The 13,118-nt window shown below is 38.8% G+C and overlaps 1 protein-coding gene across 2 annotated transcripts in view; it reads right to left on the minus strand.

Moving 5' to 3' along the window:
- SPATS2L (spermatogenesis associated serine rich 2 like) overlaps positions 1–12,901 on the minus strand; it is a 172,550-nt gene extending 159,649 nt beyond the window's left edge. The window contains exon 1 of one of the 2 annotated variants that reach the window (XM_067298882.1): positions 12,884–12,901. The gene's annotated coding sequence lies outside the window, so the exon portion shown is untranslated. Of the gene's footprint in view, positions 1–4,722; positions 5,055–12,883 lie in introns of those variants that run through there. The other variant, XM_067298883.1, reaches the window with a different exon arrangement.
- Between the last annotated feature and the right edge of the window lie 217 nt (positions 12,902–13,118).

Here is a 13,118-nt window from a genome sequence, read left to right on the forward strand (position 1 = left end):
AGCTTCATAAACAGTATGCTTTCATATTGAACAGGCAAAGGAAGAGCTTGCTTTGGGCTTAAAGAAACAGAAAGATGTTGCTGTTATTAAGTTATTGGGGTTAGCTATGCCTTCAATAATAAGTCACAGTAACTTCTTATTAAACATAGATGTTGAAAAATATAAGCAGAACAAGAGAGCTCTTTTCCTCAGAATACCATTGCACAATTTTTTGTTTAGATTAAACATAAAGAGGTACACTGATTGAAATATAAAATACATAAATATAATCATAAGAAACTTCTTTGCTTGTACATCTAAATCCTTGTCTGAGTTGTAAAAGGATTCCTTCCTTGGTTTGAGCACATTTCCTTTGTATTTTATGAAGTAGGGGTTCCTTGCTGGTTGAGAAGGTTCCCTTTATAGAATGCTGAACAAAAAGTTTGGAAAGAAGTTTTGATTGATAATAACTTACATATGGCATTACAGAAAAGGAGTCTATTTTAAGTGCTGTTCTTCTCTGAGAAGGGATTTTAAAGAGGCGCCAAGTGTTCCAAACTTGCTGGCAACATATATTGAGCCTCTTCTCAGAGTCTGCCTCTGGAACTTGCTCCCAGGCTCACTATGGAAACATACAGGTCCACCTAATCTTTAATAACATTGAGAGAGCGGTGGAGGGTACATTTTATCTCCTATGGTTGTGAGGTTTTGGGGGTATGGCAGCACTGGCATGCAACATGCTATTTTGAAGAAGATTCCGAGAAAACATTTATACACTGTTGTCAGGTACATGGATCCAGGGCAATAGAGATATTTATTCCACACAAACACAGTAAAGGGGAAAGACACTTTTTCCTCATTCAAACCTAATCTCCTTCCCAATATTTGAGTTTTAAAAATTTATTTATAATACATTATTACAAGGAAATAGGAGTTTTAGTTAAAGAAACATTTTGAAAAGGATTTGATCAAATATCAGGGAAAAGAAAAAGCATGAAATCTTCTTATTAAGATGAGTCTTAGGTCCTTCTCACTTTTCAAGATCTAATCCCAAAACATAATGTTAAGGGCATCCTGCTGATACATGCTGTGATTCAGATAAGAAGTCCTTATTTCTGCCATAATCTAGGATTCCTAAAATTCTTTAAGCAAATAAGAGGCATGGAGGACACAGTGACCTTGCAACACTTCATCCTGCACGAGGGCTGCCTGTGAACTTAAATTTTGCCTACAGCTTCTTAGATTACACAGCATTTCTATTTAATTTCCTTTTCTAAACAGCTGCATTGCCTTGTGAAACTACTTCTTATATTTGTCCCACAGAAGGTTGAAATAATCCTTATTAACACTAGTAATTACAAAAATTTCCAAGATCACAGTAAGATTATCCTTATCAAATTTTGTATGAAAATAAACATCATTTTGTAGTCCTTTATCAACACTTTCGTAAGCATCTACAGCTAAGACAAATTACTTAGAACAAGAAAACAAAAAATCATCCATAAGATGAATTTTGTGTTTTGAATTACCCCTGAATTAAGCATGTTTTTTATAAATGTATTATCAACACTGTTCATGTACAAAAGCAATTGTTCACAGTAAAAAGATCACTAATAATTATCTGTCATGTGTGACTGGTCACCCTATAAACCAGATGACAGTCTTTCTGTTTTCCAGGTATCTACAACTTTGGATAACAGGAGTGACATAAAGGAGTTCAAAGTGGCTGCAGGGGAGGAAACAATGCCCCAACCTACCTTCCTTTAGCCATAAACCAGGCTCATAATTTTCACAATACTGATCTACAGAGAAAAGTGTACAGAGAAGTAATTTTTAAAATATTATCTGAGTTACATTTTCCCTCTATAGAAATGTGTGCTGATTCTTTTTGCCCAGTATTTGCTCACTTACAAGTCATCTGCTTTACTTACCCAAGAAGGCTTTTGACACCCTGACCATCAAACATTAGAAGTTCATAAGATAATTTTTCACTGATGGAAAAAGATGGTGATTATCAAAACAGCAAAATATTTAAATTACCAATTTTCAGTTAAACTACTTCAGTGCTTGAATACTCTTTCCTAGCATCTACATGAATGAACAACAGGCCAATTCCATAAATACAAAGCCAAAGTTATCTCTAAGTTACAGCAAAGATTATTTTGGTCTAAATTCAAACCACATGAATTTTAATACAAAATAATGAAAAAGTAATTTTGAACACTCTTTAACCATTGACAGTTGTGCACATCCATCCTTCCAGAGTTCAATACACTTGAACTTTCAGGTCAAAAACAGTATTAGTTCCTTCTGCCCAGTTCAAAGAAATGTTTTCTTCAGGAAGTTAACTTCACTGAGCCCATAATGTAAACAAGCAAGCAAGCAAACAAAATCCAAAAATTTAGCACTGGACAGTCCATGATATTAGTATTGTTCACATCTATCACTAGAGAAAATCATGCTCCTCAGTCTTTCAAGTGATGGGTGACTGTACTGCATTCATGGCAATAGTTCGTACTGGGAACATCAAAAACTTTAGTTTATGCAAGAACCCTTTAGAAGGATAGACTTGAGTTTTACATCGCAATCCTGTGCAATTAATCATGACATTATGAAGGACACACACCTCAGTGTCTAGCTGCCAGGACTTGTCAGGTTAGAGATATTTTACATTGTGATATTTTCCTCGCACGTGTTAGAGCTCTTCCTTGCTGCTCTGTAAATCTTCCCTTTTCCCTTGTGAGCAAGAATTCAGGTAGAATTGTCAGACAAAGGTATTCTGCAGATTCTGGGAATATTGAAGAGCCCACCCACAACCCCCTTCTCCCTGATACTTCCAGCTCCAGGAATTATGTTTACAAGGAAGGCAATTTATGTCCCTGGAAGAAACTGGGAATGGATAAATGCTACCACCAGGGAGCATTTCATATTCTTCATAAACAGTCAATTCAAGTAAGTGAATGCAGACAAACAGAATGTAACTGTGATGCTAAGGACAAACATATGCTTTCCATACAGAACCAATAAAAACTTTCCAAAAATGTCTTTCGAGAATCCCTTTCTTTTTCAGCCTGAGTCAATGCATTCTAATCATAGGAAGTCATCTGGGAGAAGCATGCAAACGTGTCTGCCTCAATGGAGCTGCACCGTCCTTGCAGCATTTTAGAGCAGCTTCCTTTTCAACTAACCTAATTACATCCTATGCTTCATTTCTTTCCCAGGCAAAGTTCCCTAATCTGTAAAGCCAGTTAGTCTGAAATACTGTTGCTCATTCCTTGCCTCTGCTGTCCCACTATGTGAAACACAAGCACTTCAGGAAGGAGTTAGATACCATGTTTCTTCTGACCCCCCCCCATTACAAACTAGATAAGCCAGCTGGTACAGGTCAGAAGAGAATTAGGGCCTTGCATAGCTTAAAACATTGCACCTCAAAACCTGCGATCCTAACTGACTGATAGCTTCAACACAACACTGACATCCACCGTTTCTCTGCAACACCCTTCACATAAGCATCTCAAATGGATGATGCTAAAACTAATGTCCAGCAAAAACTGGTAAAAAGGGGGGATTCTTTTTTAAAAAAGAATAAAGATAAGCCAGTAAAATGGCTTTTTAAGAGTTATCGGACAGATTTACCAACCTAAAATTCAATTGAAACTAAAATGACTATGCATAGACCTCCACACAAAGAGATGTTTAGTTACTCAGGCAGCCAGGAGCACAGCCTTAGGGTCATAAAGAAAATCTTCTTCCAGATCCTCTAACAGTCACATTAACCAATAATAACATGCTTAACAACTTGATCCCAGTTACCTTAAGCTATTCTCCAAAAAAAGACCTTTTCAATTTGGGACTTGCCTCTTTCAGTCAAATGTCTACAAGTGGTAATGCAAATTCCACATAACAGGAGGGCTTAGGGTTAGGAATTTATTCTTTAAAAGTTCCCTAAATTACTTAAGAATCCTTCTTAACTCCTCCAACCTTCCACATCTGTGTGTAAATGTACATATACACATGAGTATACATGAACCATACAGATTTTAGTCTAGGCCAGGAATTAAACTGGTCAAGACAATTTTCTGTTTATTAAAAAAGTGATCCAGTTCCATAGTGCAGCCTGTTCTTTTTGTCTAGTGAGAAGTTATGTAACGATTACAAAAATTGTTTGGAATACTGTAGACAGAGGAATACAAACTGGGTAATTTAAATACAAAGTCATGGGTTTTTTTTTATTTGTGCATCAAACATTTTGAGGAAGTTTGCCATACAGGAACAAAGCATCTTTCTGCACTCTGAGCTTCCTACCCCCCAAAAAAGTCAGGTGTCAATCTTGCTTATACCCAAGAGGGTATTATGTACTCTGGCCCTTTGGGAGATGTGTTTTTAATAACTAGTGGTCAGTTTTGTTAATCATCAATTATTTTTTTAAAGTATACTAAAGGGGAATACTGAGAGACTGTCTCTGCTCCCAGGGTATTCAAATCCTCCTGGGTCAGGATTAGAGATCTTTTCCCTTCCTAAATAGGACTGGAGGAAGTACACAAAGTATTTTAAAATCCCCCTTAACCAGAAAAGGTGGAAAAGTTGGAGCCTCAGGAGACAGCAGAAGGCAGAACTGCATTTAAATAGCTTTGGCTGACAAAGTGCTAACAAGATTGCAGCTACAGTTCGGACAAGGCTGCCACCACCTCATTAAAGTAAGGTACACAGCACTCATGAGAGCGAAAAGAGAATCTCAAATACCAACACACAGATGAAAAGATCTGAAGTCCCTTTCATTTCCACAGGTAGGGCTGGTCAACTAGCTCATGCTTGTATAAACTCTCCAACTGCAAACATGAGTCAGCTCTGTTCTCAACTCCTATGATTATTATCGTGCTTCACACAGATCCTAAAACCCCATTTCTCAGAAGTATGTGCACGGGAGACAGCCCCAGTGGCACTGGAAGATATACATTTCCAGCCTTCAATATTGCAGAGAAAAGCTTCAAAAAAAAAAAAAAAAAAAAAAAGTGCTTTTAATGAGTGTACAAGCTCAGAAAGCCTGAATAAAACAAACCAAAAGCAGTCAGGTGTCAGGGTTTGGTTTGTTTTTCAATTAAGTTTTACAAATTTACGAAGTTTTACAAAGCCACTTCCAAGATTTTTGATTGCTTGTGGGCAGTAATATTGGGACCTCAGGCTGTAATGCCAGGACACAAACAATTATTAAGATGATGATCTGACACAACAAAATTCATCTGTAGACACCAGGCTGCCCAAGCACTGGTTCAAGCACAGAGACCAGGCTCCACAGCAGAGGGCTGCTTACTGCATGGTGAGTTTTTGTCACCATGGGCTATTTTCTCTTTTCCCTAAAAGGGGCACAACTGTTGATCAGACAGCTATATGATCCTTCTGCTTTGTCTTTGTAATGTTTCAGGAACAATTAATGAGAAGTTTGGGTCAGAGCTTATAAAAAAGATGAAGCTTTGGGGTAAGCTAACGAAAGGAGAGAGCTTGCAAGCAAATGAGTGCTGCATTTCTTCTATTTTGGCTAGTCGTGCAGTATACCATGTAATTAGATTGCTGAAGCAAAATACTCTATGTGTTGGACTGCAGTTCAAGCTCTGCCCCTTTACATCAGTGTTCCACACATGCCTTTTTTTCCCCCTTATCTTGACTGCCAGAAAGTCTGAATTTGGCTGTCTGCATATCCCCGAAGACTGTTAAATAGGAAAGAGCATTACAATGTAGAAAAATAAGCCACCAATACTTAAGTCTTAAATCAATATTAGAACAGGAAGCTTTAGTCTAGTATATAGGTCAGAGAAGTATGTGAAGCACAAACACTGGGCAGTTTGATTCTTGAGGGGAGTTGGAGAGCTCTGCTGCTCGGAGGAAACCAGGATAGAGCTGCTCCGGGTAGCCAGGCTGTACCCCATGTAATGCAATACAGGCTATTCTGCAGCTCTAAGGGCATGCTAGGGTAGAACAGGTCTGGTGTCAGGCAAAGCTGGGCTTTGAACTGCACTAGGAGGAAGAGAAGAAAGTCATTGCTCCCATTATGTGACAGTAACATGCAGGGTAAGACTCAAGAACATGTTCCAAACTGTTCTTAAGAAATCTTGTCAAACTGGGAATTAAGACTCAGATTTTTTTAAAGGAATCTAAAACTGGAATTACAATACTTGTAGTCTGGCAGGCACTCTGGTTATAACTGAAAAAAAATCAACAGAATTCCTAGACACATGCGAAACTTAAAGAGCAAGAGTAAGGCTATGCGAGTCCATGGCACTTCTACTGAAGTACTCTGTAGGACTGGGGACAGCATGCTCAGCAGCACCTTACACTGTTGAGTGCCCAGGCTCCTCAGTGAACTGCAGCGTACTCTAAAGCAGGCTGAAATCAAAGGGAGTCATTTATAAGATTCTGAAAGGGTTTTGAGTCATGCCCTATGTGAGCTGACTTCAGCAGTGCAAGTGCTTAATACCATTCACTAAGTCAGTGAAAAACTCTAGGTACTCAGGCCTTTGGGAAAATCAGGTGGCTTTTTCTTCTTTCCCTAAAAAGTCCAAATGTAACATTTTTGAAAAGCATATAAGCAACTGAGAAATTCTAAGTCCCTTGTTTTTAAGAGTCTGATTCCTATATACTTTCTTTCGGAAACTGGGGTTTGAGTTCCTATATTACAGTGCCTATTTTGAAAACTTTAACGTATGTCCTACAGACTAAAGTTTTTTTTTTTAAATTATTAGGCCATTTTTTGTCTTGTTATACACAGAAAATCTTACAATAGACAAGTGAAAAGTCATGAAAAGACATGATTCAGCAGGATTATACTTCCTCTGCCTGCAGCACATAGCAGAATGCTCTCCAGAAAAATATCACATTTTAATTTATTCCCATCCTGCAACAGCAATGTCTGTTACCTGCTACAGCTATGAAGAACTATTTAGCTGTTTTGTTCCAATACATAACAGAACTTGCACTCTGCAAAAACATTAGCAAGAATTAATTTTCAATGTTATTCACAATGATAAACAGTTTTCTCTTCACTGCTTCCATTTTTTTCATAGAAAATAATACTGGTTTGAGAGCCAAACTCAACACACTTGGTGCACACCCAGGGACAGCATTGCTGTTTTTCCAAAGTGACTTTTTGTCCACATTTACTTGGTGTCACTCTTGCTCGTATTGGTGGAAATTATCACTAAGAATACTGGAATGGAATTAGGCATTAAGAACAATGGGATGGAAATTACAAAAAACTATTTAAACAAATGACAATAACCCTACTACATTTAAATCCCCTAAAAAGAGGGTTTCCCATTTAAGATCATTGACCTGCATTAAGGACCAGACTTTCAAATGCCCACTAAAAATACAATACTTCTGGACAATTTCTAGGGGGAATAAAAAACAGAAGAGGGGAAATGTGGAAAATATAGTAGCTAAAACACAGAAGCATAGATGTTTCACAACTAAGAAGCATAAAAAATTAATGTCAAGCTACTACAGTAGACTGTAGCACTATCATGCAAGTGTTTGAAGCACACCAGAGAACCCCAAACGAGAAGAGGCACATGAATAAAATATGACTCAATAATTCATGTTAAAATGACAGGATATTAACTGTGTGTGACTTCAGCCCCGTGAATATTAAGCAGGAAGCACCTTGGGCACTTGGGGCCCCGATGACAGAAATTACAAATCTGGTCAGTGCTTTGCTTTGTGAAACACTGTGTTGGACCCAGCACTTGGAAAAAAGTAAATATCTAGATGTGGTCTTAAAAATCAGGACTAGCAGTTTAAAAACAGCTGAAGTGACAGCAGCAAGCCAGTTCCCTTGGATTACTTTATGCTCCAAATTACCACGGACTCAATCAAGGCACACTGCAATAGCACTGTCAACACTTCACAAAGAAACACAACAGAAATGTGGGCAAGAAGACTGGCAACAAATGTGAAAGCGCATATGCAGATTTCAAACCAGCCCCGTTCAGGACTCTAACTGGGGAACACAGAGAGCTACTGTGCTTGGGAGAGGGAAGCATATCTGAATAAAAGCTCCAAAATAGTCCCCCAAATCATTCACGAAGAAGGCAAGAATGGTAAAACAATTACATATGGTGCTGCTCACAAAGAAAACAGGAAATATAGTGCACTAGGGAGAAATATAGAAGCCTATTAAAACAGGCAGCCTATTGTGAATGCAAACAAGAATTTAAAGGAGATGAGAAAGGGATTCCAAACTCCCCCACAAAAGCTCTTGCAAACCACAAAGTCCAGCATATCAGCTAAGGAGAAACCAAGCAACACTACAGAGCTAATTAAATCCTCTTTGCTCTATAGCTCATGCTGTACCCAAATGGTATAGGGAGGGTTCTTTATTAAATAGAGGTCTAGTGAAAGCTCAAGAAAAATTTTAGCAGTAAGGGAAGATCATGCAACAGGAATGTAACTTAGAGAGGCACTGTCTTAGTAAAGCAGCACAGAAGTTAACATGAAAACAATTAGGTCTTTTGTGCTTACACAATTGGCTAGATTAATGCTTGAGTGAATACAGAAATTTTACATATCAATTAAACTAATGAAAGCTAGAAGAACATCCATTTACAGAGGAAGAGCATGACTAGAGACATGTGCAACAGGGGGCATGCACTTTGACATGGTACTCCGATGAATTTTCAGAACAGCTTGCATCCAGACAGAGCTCAGCTTCCAGTGATAGCTAGGCCTGTCCTAGCAAAGACATATAGACAAGTAGCAAGATAAGAGCTTGTGAAAATCTGAAAACAGGAAACTTAATGCTGGCATTTCTCTGGCATTTTTTGAATGCCTGAATCTGCAATATTTTAAGTAGCTTTGGGCATAATCTGTCAAAACTTAATTCATCCTATGCCCAGAATTATCTAATTTCTTAATGTGCTGTAAAGAAAGCAAAAGGAACAGTTAAGAAGGGAAGAGCATGCTGAATATACTGGAGAGACTAGGGACACAGAGGCTTAAAAACAAAGCGGAGAGAGATTACAGTGTTAATGTGGCACTGCACAAAAAAACAAAAAAAAAAGAAAGAAAGAAATCATTAATGCTCACACACAGGGTCAGAAATAATGCTAAGGAGAATTCTCAAATGTTCTTTGCTAAGATGCAAGAAGAAATGAGATCCTGCAAACCAAGCTTGGGAATACACAAATACAAGTAACATGTAAATTAGAGGAAAGTATTCTAACACCAAATAAATACTGCAGACTCATCTGAAGCAGTGAACTCAGCTCTGGTTAGGCTATTAGAGATTCTGAGATGTTTGAGCCAAGACAACCAAATGATTCTGAGATTCCAATGAGATTAATGCAAGCGTGAACAAGTATCACCAGCTAATGTTTCAGATTAGCTACTGTACAAATGCTGGATCTGCAAGTTGAGTAAAGAGGGTTGTGTGAAAGCACATAAGTAGAAAAGCAAGAAGTTCATTTTATTGTGTATTGAATGCATCAGCTTCATGAGAAGGTACTGACTACTGCTTAAGAGAAAGAATCAGGGTTTTGCAAATGAAGGTAGTGGGCTAAAAAGTTTCACATTTTTAAGTTTTCTAAAGACATCCCTCACAGCATGGAAAAGTCACTGTAAATCCTCCAGGCCTAGTTTCTTCCTCATAACACAATGATTAAACTACCTTATATTATACAATAAAACTGATTCTACTGTCTATTTAGATTGCAAACCTTACTAGTGGAAAGAAAACTTCTCACAGGATTCTGAGGTGGTGTCCAGACAAAAGGAATTAAAATGGTATAAATTTTTCTCTAAAATTTCATTCAAATGCCTTAAGCAGAGATCAGCAGCTAGAGAACAACATCCAGTCAGAACACAATCCCTCTCCCAAAGCTTTTATTGTGCTCAGTTCTTCTAAACTTACTTCCATTTCAGAGCTGTCAAAGCCTCTGCTTTCAGTCTCTTTCAGACTCTTAGTGTCAAAATAGGTAGAGCTTCCTCACTATATGACTCTCATGTTACCATCCACCTTTGATCCCCTTCCTCCGTCTCCTTCTTCTGTTATCTATTACAATTTCATAGTTCTTGCTAGAAGAAAACATTAGATCACTTAAGCACATTGCCAGTATAATGCAAGCACAAATTTTACCCAGCTACACCTGCCTGCAACCCATACACTTTCATGAAATGAAAGCAAGAGGTTGAATTGTGCACTGCAAGAGACCCTGAGGTACCAGCCGTACCCAAGGATGCCATACTGGCAGGAAACTTATTGGTGAGCTACACACAGGTAATTCTATCAGGAATCAAGAGCCTTCACTGCAAAGAAAGATAGCGAACCTTGCCAATCCAACATTCAGAAAAACTCCTTTCCAATCCAGAATCTGAAAGTACAATCCTAAATATGTGAGAATGACTTATCAGATAATCTTTTTTTCCCCCCTTAAATATCTTTACCAACTCTGAGCAATGGAATACCTTTTCCAGCCCTGGCTAATTGATGGTATTTAGGAGAGGGGGAAAGAAAACCCAAAACAACAAGAAACCCACACCACAATATGAATGACAACAGAAAAACCCTCCCTGACTCACAGCAGAATCATAAAACCTAAGATTTTATTATAATTACTGTTTCAATGCAGAGCCCTATACGGTAGGAGAAAGCTAAAGGCTGATGAGAAAAGGGGATGATTAGAATGGAGCTCTAAATTCAGACTCAAAATGTGACTTGTCCATTTGCTTCTGAAACTGCATTGCAGAATAAATTTTAAATAGATACCTAATCTAATATTTTAGAATTCAAGCCATGGTAAGCCTACCATTCTTCCAAGCAGTTATACAAATGTTTCACTATCCTCTCAGACAGAGGACTGCAACCTTACAGCAAGAGTGTAATCATGTAGCTTAATTCTCTCACCACCAGGCTGCACCATGCTCTCAGGGGCAGAGATTAAACTTCAGCAGCAGGAATGGTGCCTTCTGAAAGAGCTTCTCAGCAGAAGGCCATACAGAATTCTGTGCACTGATAATGGAAATCCTAACTTATACCAATGAGCAGTGCACATTGCACCCAGAGGATCAGTGATTTCCTGTGACTCTTAGGGGTAGAAGCTGTGGTGGCTGTAAATACCTGGGAAAGTGCTAATCCTTTGGATTTTTAGTTAAAGCAGTCCCGGGAACAAAAGAAAAGGGGTTTAAAAAAATATGGCATTTATGGAAAAGTACCTGCTACCTCAGAGAAAAGGACTGTCAATGAGCAATAATGAGCAAAAAAGAAGGGAACAGGCTAACAGCTAAGGAGGTCCTGCTATGGGGGAGCGTGGGCTTGAGACAGAGCTAAAAGACAGTCACTCCACTGGTAATTAAAAAGCACAAAGTGCCTAACAGAGCTCATTACAGATTATAATAATATGTGTACTTTGACCACACAAGAAATGAGAGATTTCAGGTCACTGGCAATCCAAGGCAGACCTCTTCATGATTTAATTTCCACCCAGCTCAATTCAGCAGCAATTAGACGATCACCTGTTTAACGGTCAATGCCTTGCATGACATGAATTATAGAACTACACAAACCCATTTTCTCATCAGCTTGTTCTTTGCTTTATATTGCAGTCCCTCATGCCCTGTTTCCTTCAAAAGTAAAACAACAACAGCAAAAAACAAAACAACTCACTACTCATATTCATCAGTTCTCAGTTTATAAAACCATCCACACATTATAAAAACTAACATCTCCAGTAATGATCTTATTTGGCTGTACTGCATATAAGAAGCTTGAAGGTCCTGAATCAGTAATAACAACATCACTGAATGCAGAAATTTCTATTCTGACAGACCCATGGGCTTTAACAAGGCTATCCACATACATTGCACCACAGAGGCTTCAGTCTCCAGACCTGACAGCTAGTACTTAACAGTTACAGATGCTGCACTTGTCATGTGGTTCAAGAAAATTCAGAAAAGAGGGTCTGTCACAGCATTTTCTAAGCATGTGTCAGCTGGTAATTAGTGTAAGGCAGAGGCAGCCTGCAGCTGATCTGATTTACCACAGCTTTACCTGGGCAGCCTCCCCTATGTTTCACCAGTCAGATTGTGAAATCTCTGCAAGCTTAAGAATTTTTGACTACCGTTCTGATCTTGGAAACTCAAGATTCTTCCCTCATACACAAATTAGAGTACAAGTACAACTTGCTATTTAAAAGGCTACTGTCAAGTGCAAAATATAATCTAATGGAAAAACTTCATTAAAGTCACCACTTGACTCCTTACGCATGCTGAATCTCTCATGTCCTGTAGGCAGAGAGCTGCATCCTTGTTGAAATGCCACCTCCTCTACCAGGTGACCCTGCAACAGCAGCAAATCAAGGATGGAAGGCTTCTGTTGCCAAAAGGGCAGATTTGTCCATGTGGACAATCTTGTCCTGACAGCCTGACATCACTGTGATCTGACCTTGTTTACACATACACTTTGCTATGCTTGTCCTGTCTCTTTCCCTCTCATTTTCTGCACATTACAGTACCAAGCTCACTATCAAGAGCCCTGTCCTGTGACTGCGGAGGAGGGAGGAAATGGCACACAAGAGAAAATACAGTGTGTCTAATTTTAGCTCTCCTCTATTTCTAGTGGAACGACTTCAAAGGCAGCAGAAAAACTACAGACTCAATCTACTCCCATTAAAGCCAGTGAGAGCTTTCCCATCGACTTCAGTAGGAGTAAGGCCATATATTAGGAAAAATATACGTCATTGGATTCAGATAATGTACTTATGAGACAGAGTTGTAGCAAAGTGGGTGTTCTAAACAGAGCTGTAGATGTACATAGCAACTTACTCAACCTCTACCCTATTTGGCAGGGTTGTAAGAAAAATGAAAAGACAGCAGACCAACAGTGGAAAAGAAAGGTGAAAGACAAGGAGGTAAATACCTATGACTTATTGCAAACTGGGTCATCACTCACTGTACAACTCCACTTGGCGCAGCTGCTTTTCCCTTGGAGGAATGAAAGAACAGCTGTGTAGGTGCTGCTTGCTTTCCTGACAGCCATGTACCTCTTCCTGTGCATATGCGTGGTCCAGAGCTTAGAGATCAAGCTGTCACATCCATGTGAGAGGAGGGGATGAAGCTAGAAGCACTTCCTCCTGCTCAAGCTTGTATCCCAG

The sequence above is a fragment of the Apteryx mantelli genome, chromosome 6 (genome assembly GCF_036417845.1).
Source record: "Apteryx mantelli isolate bAptMan1 chromosome 6, bAptMan1.hap1, whole genome shotgun sequence".
In the NCBI taxonomy this organism is placed as follows: domain Eukaryota; kingdom Metazoa; phylum Chordata; class Aves; order Apterygiformes; family Apterygidae; genus Apteryx; species Apteryx mantelli.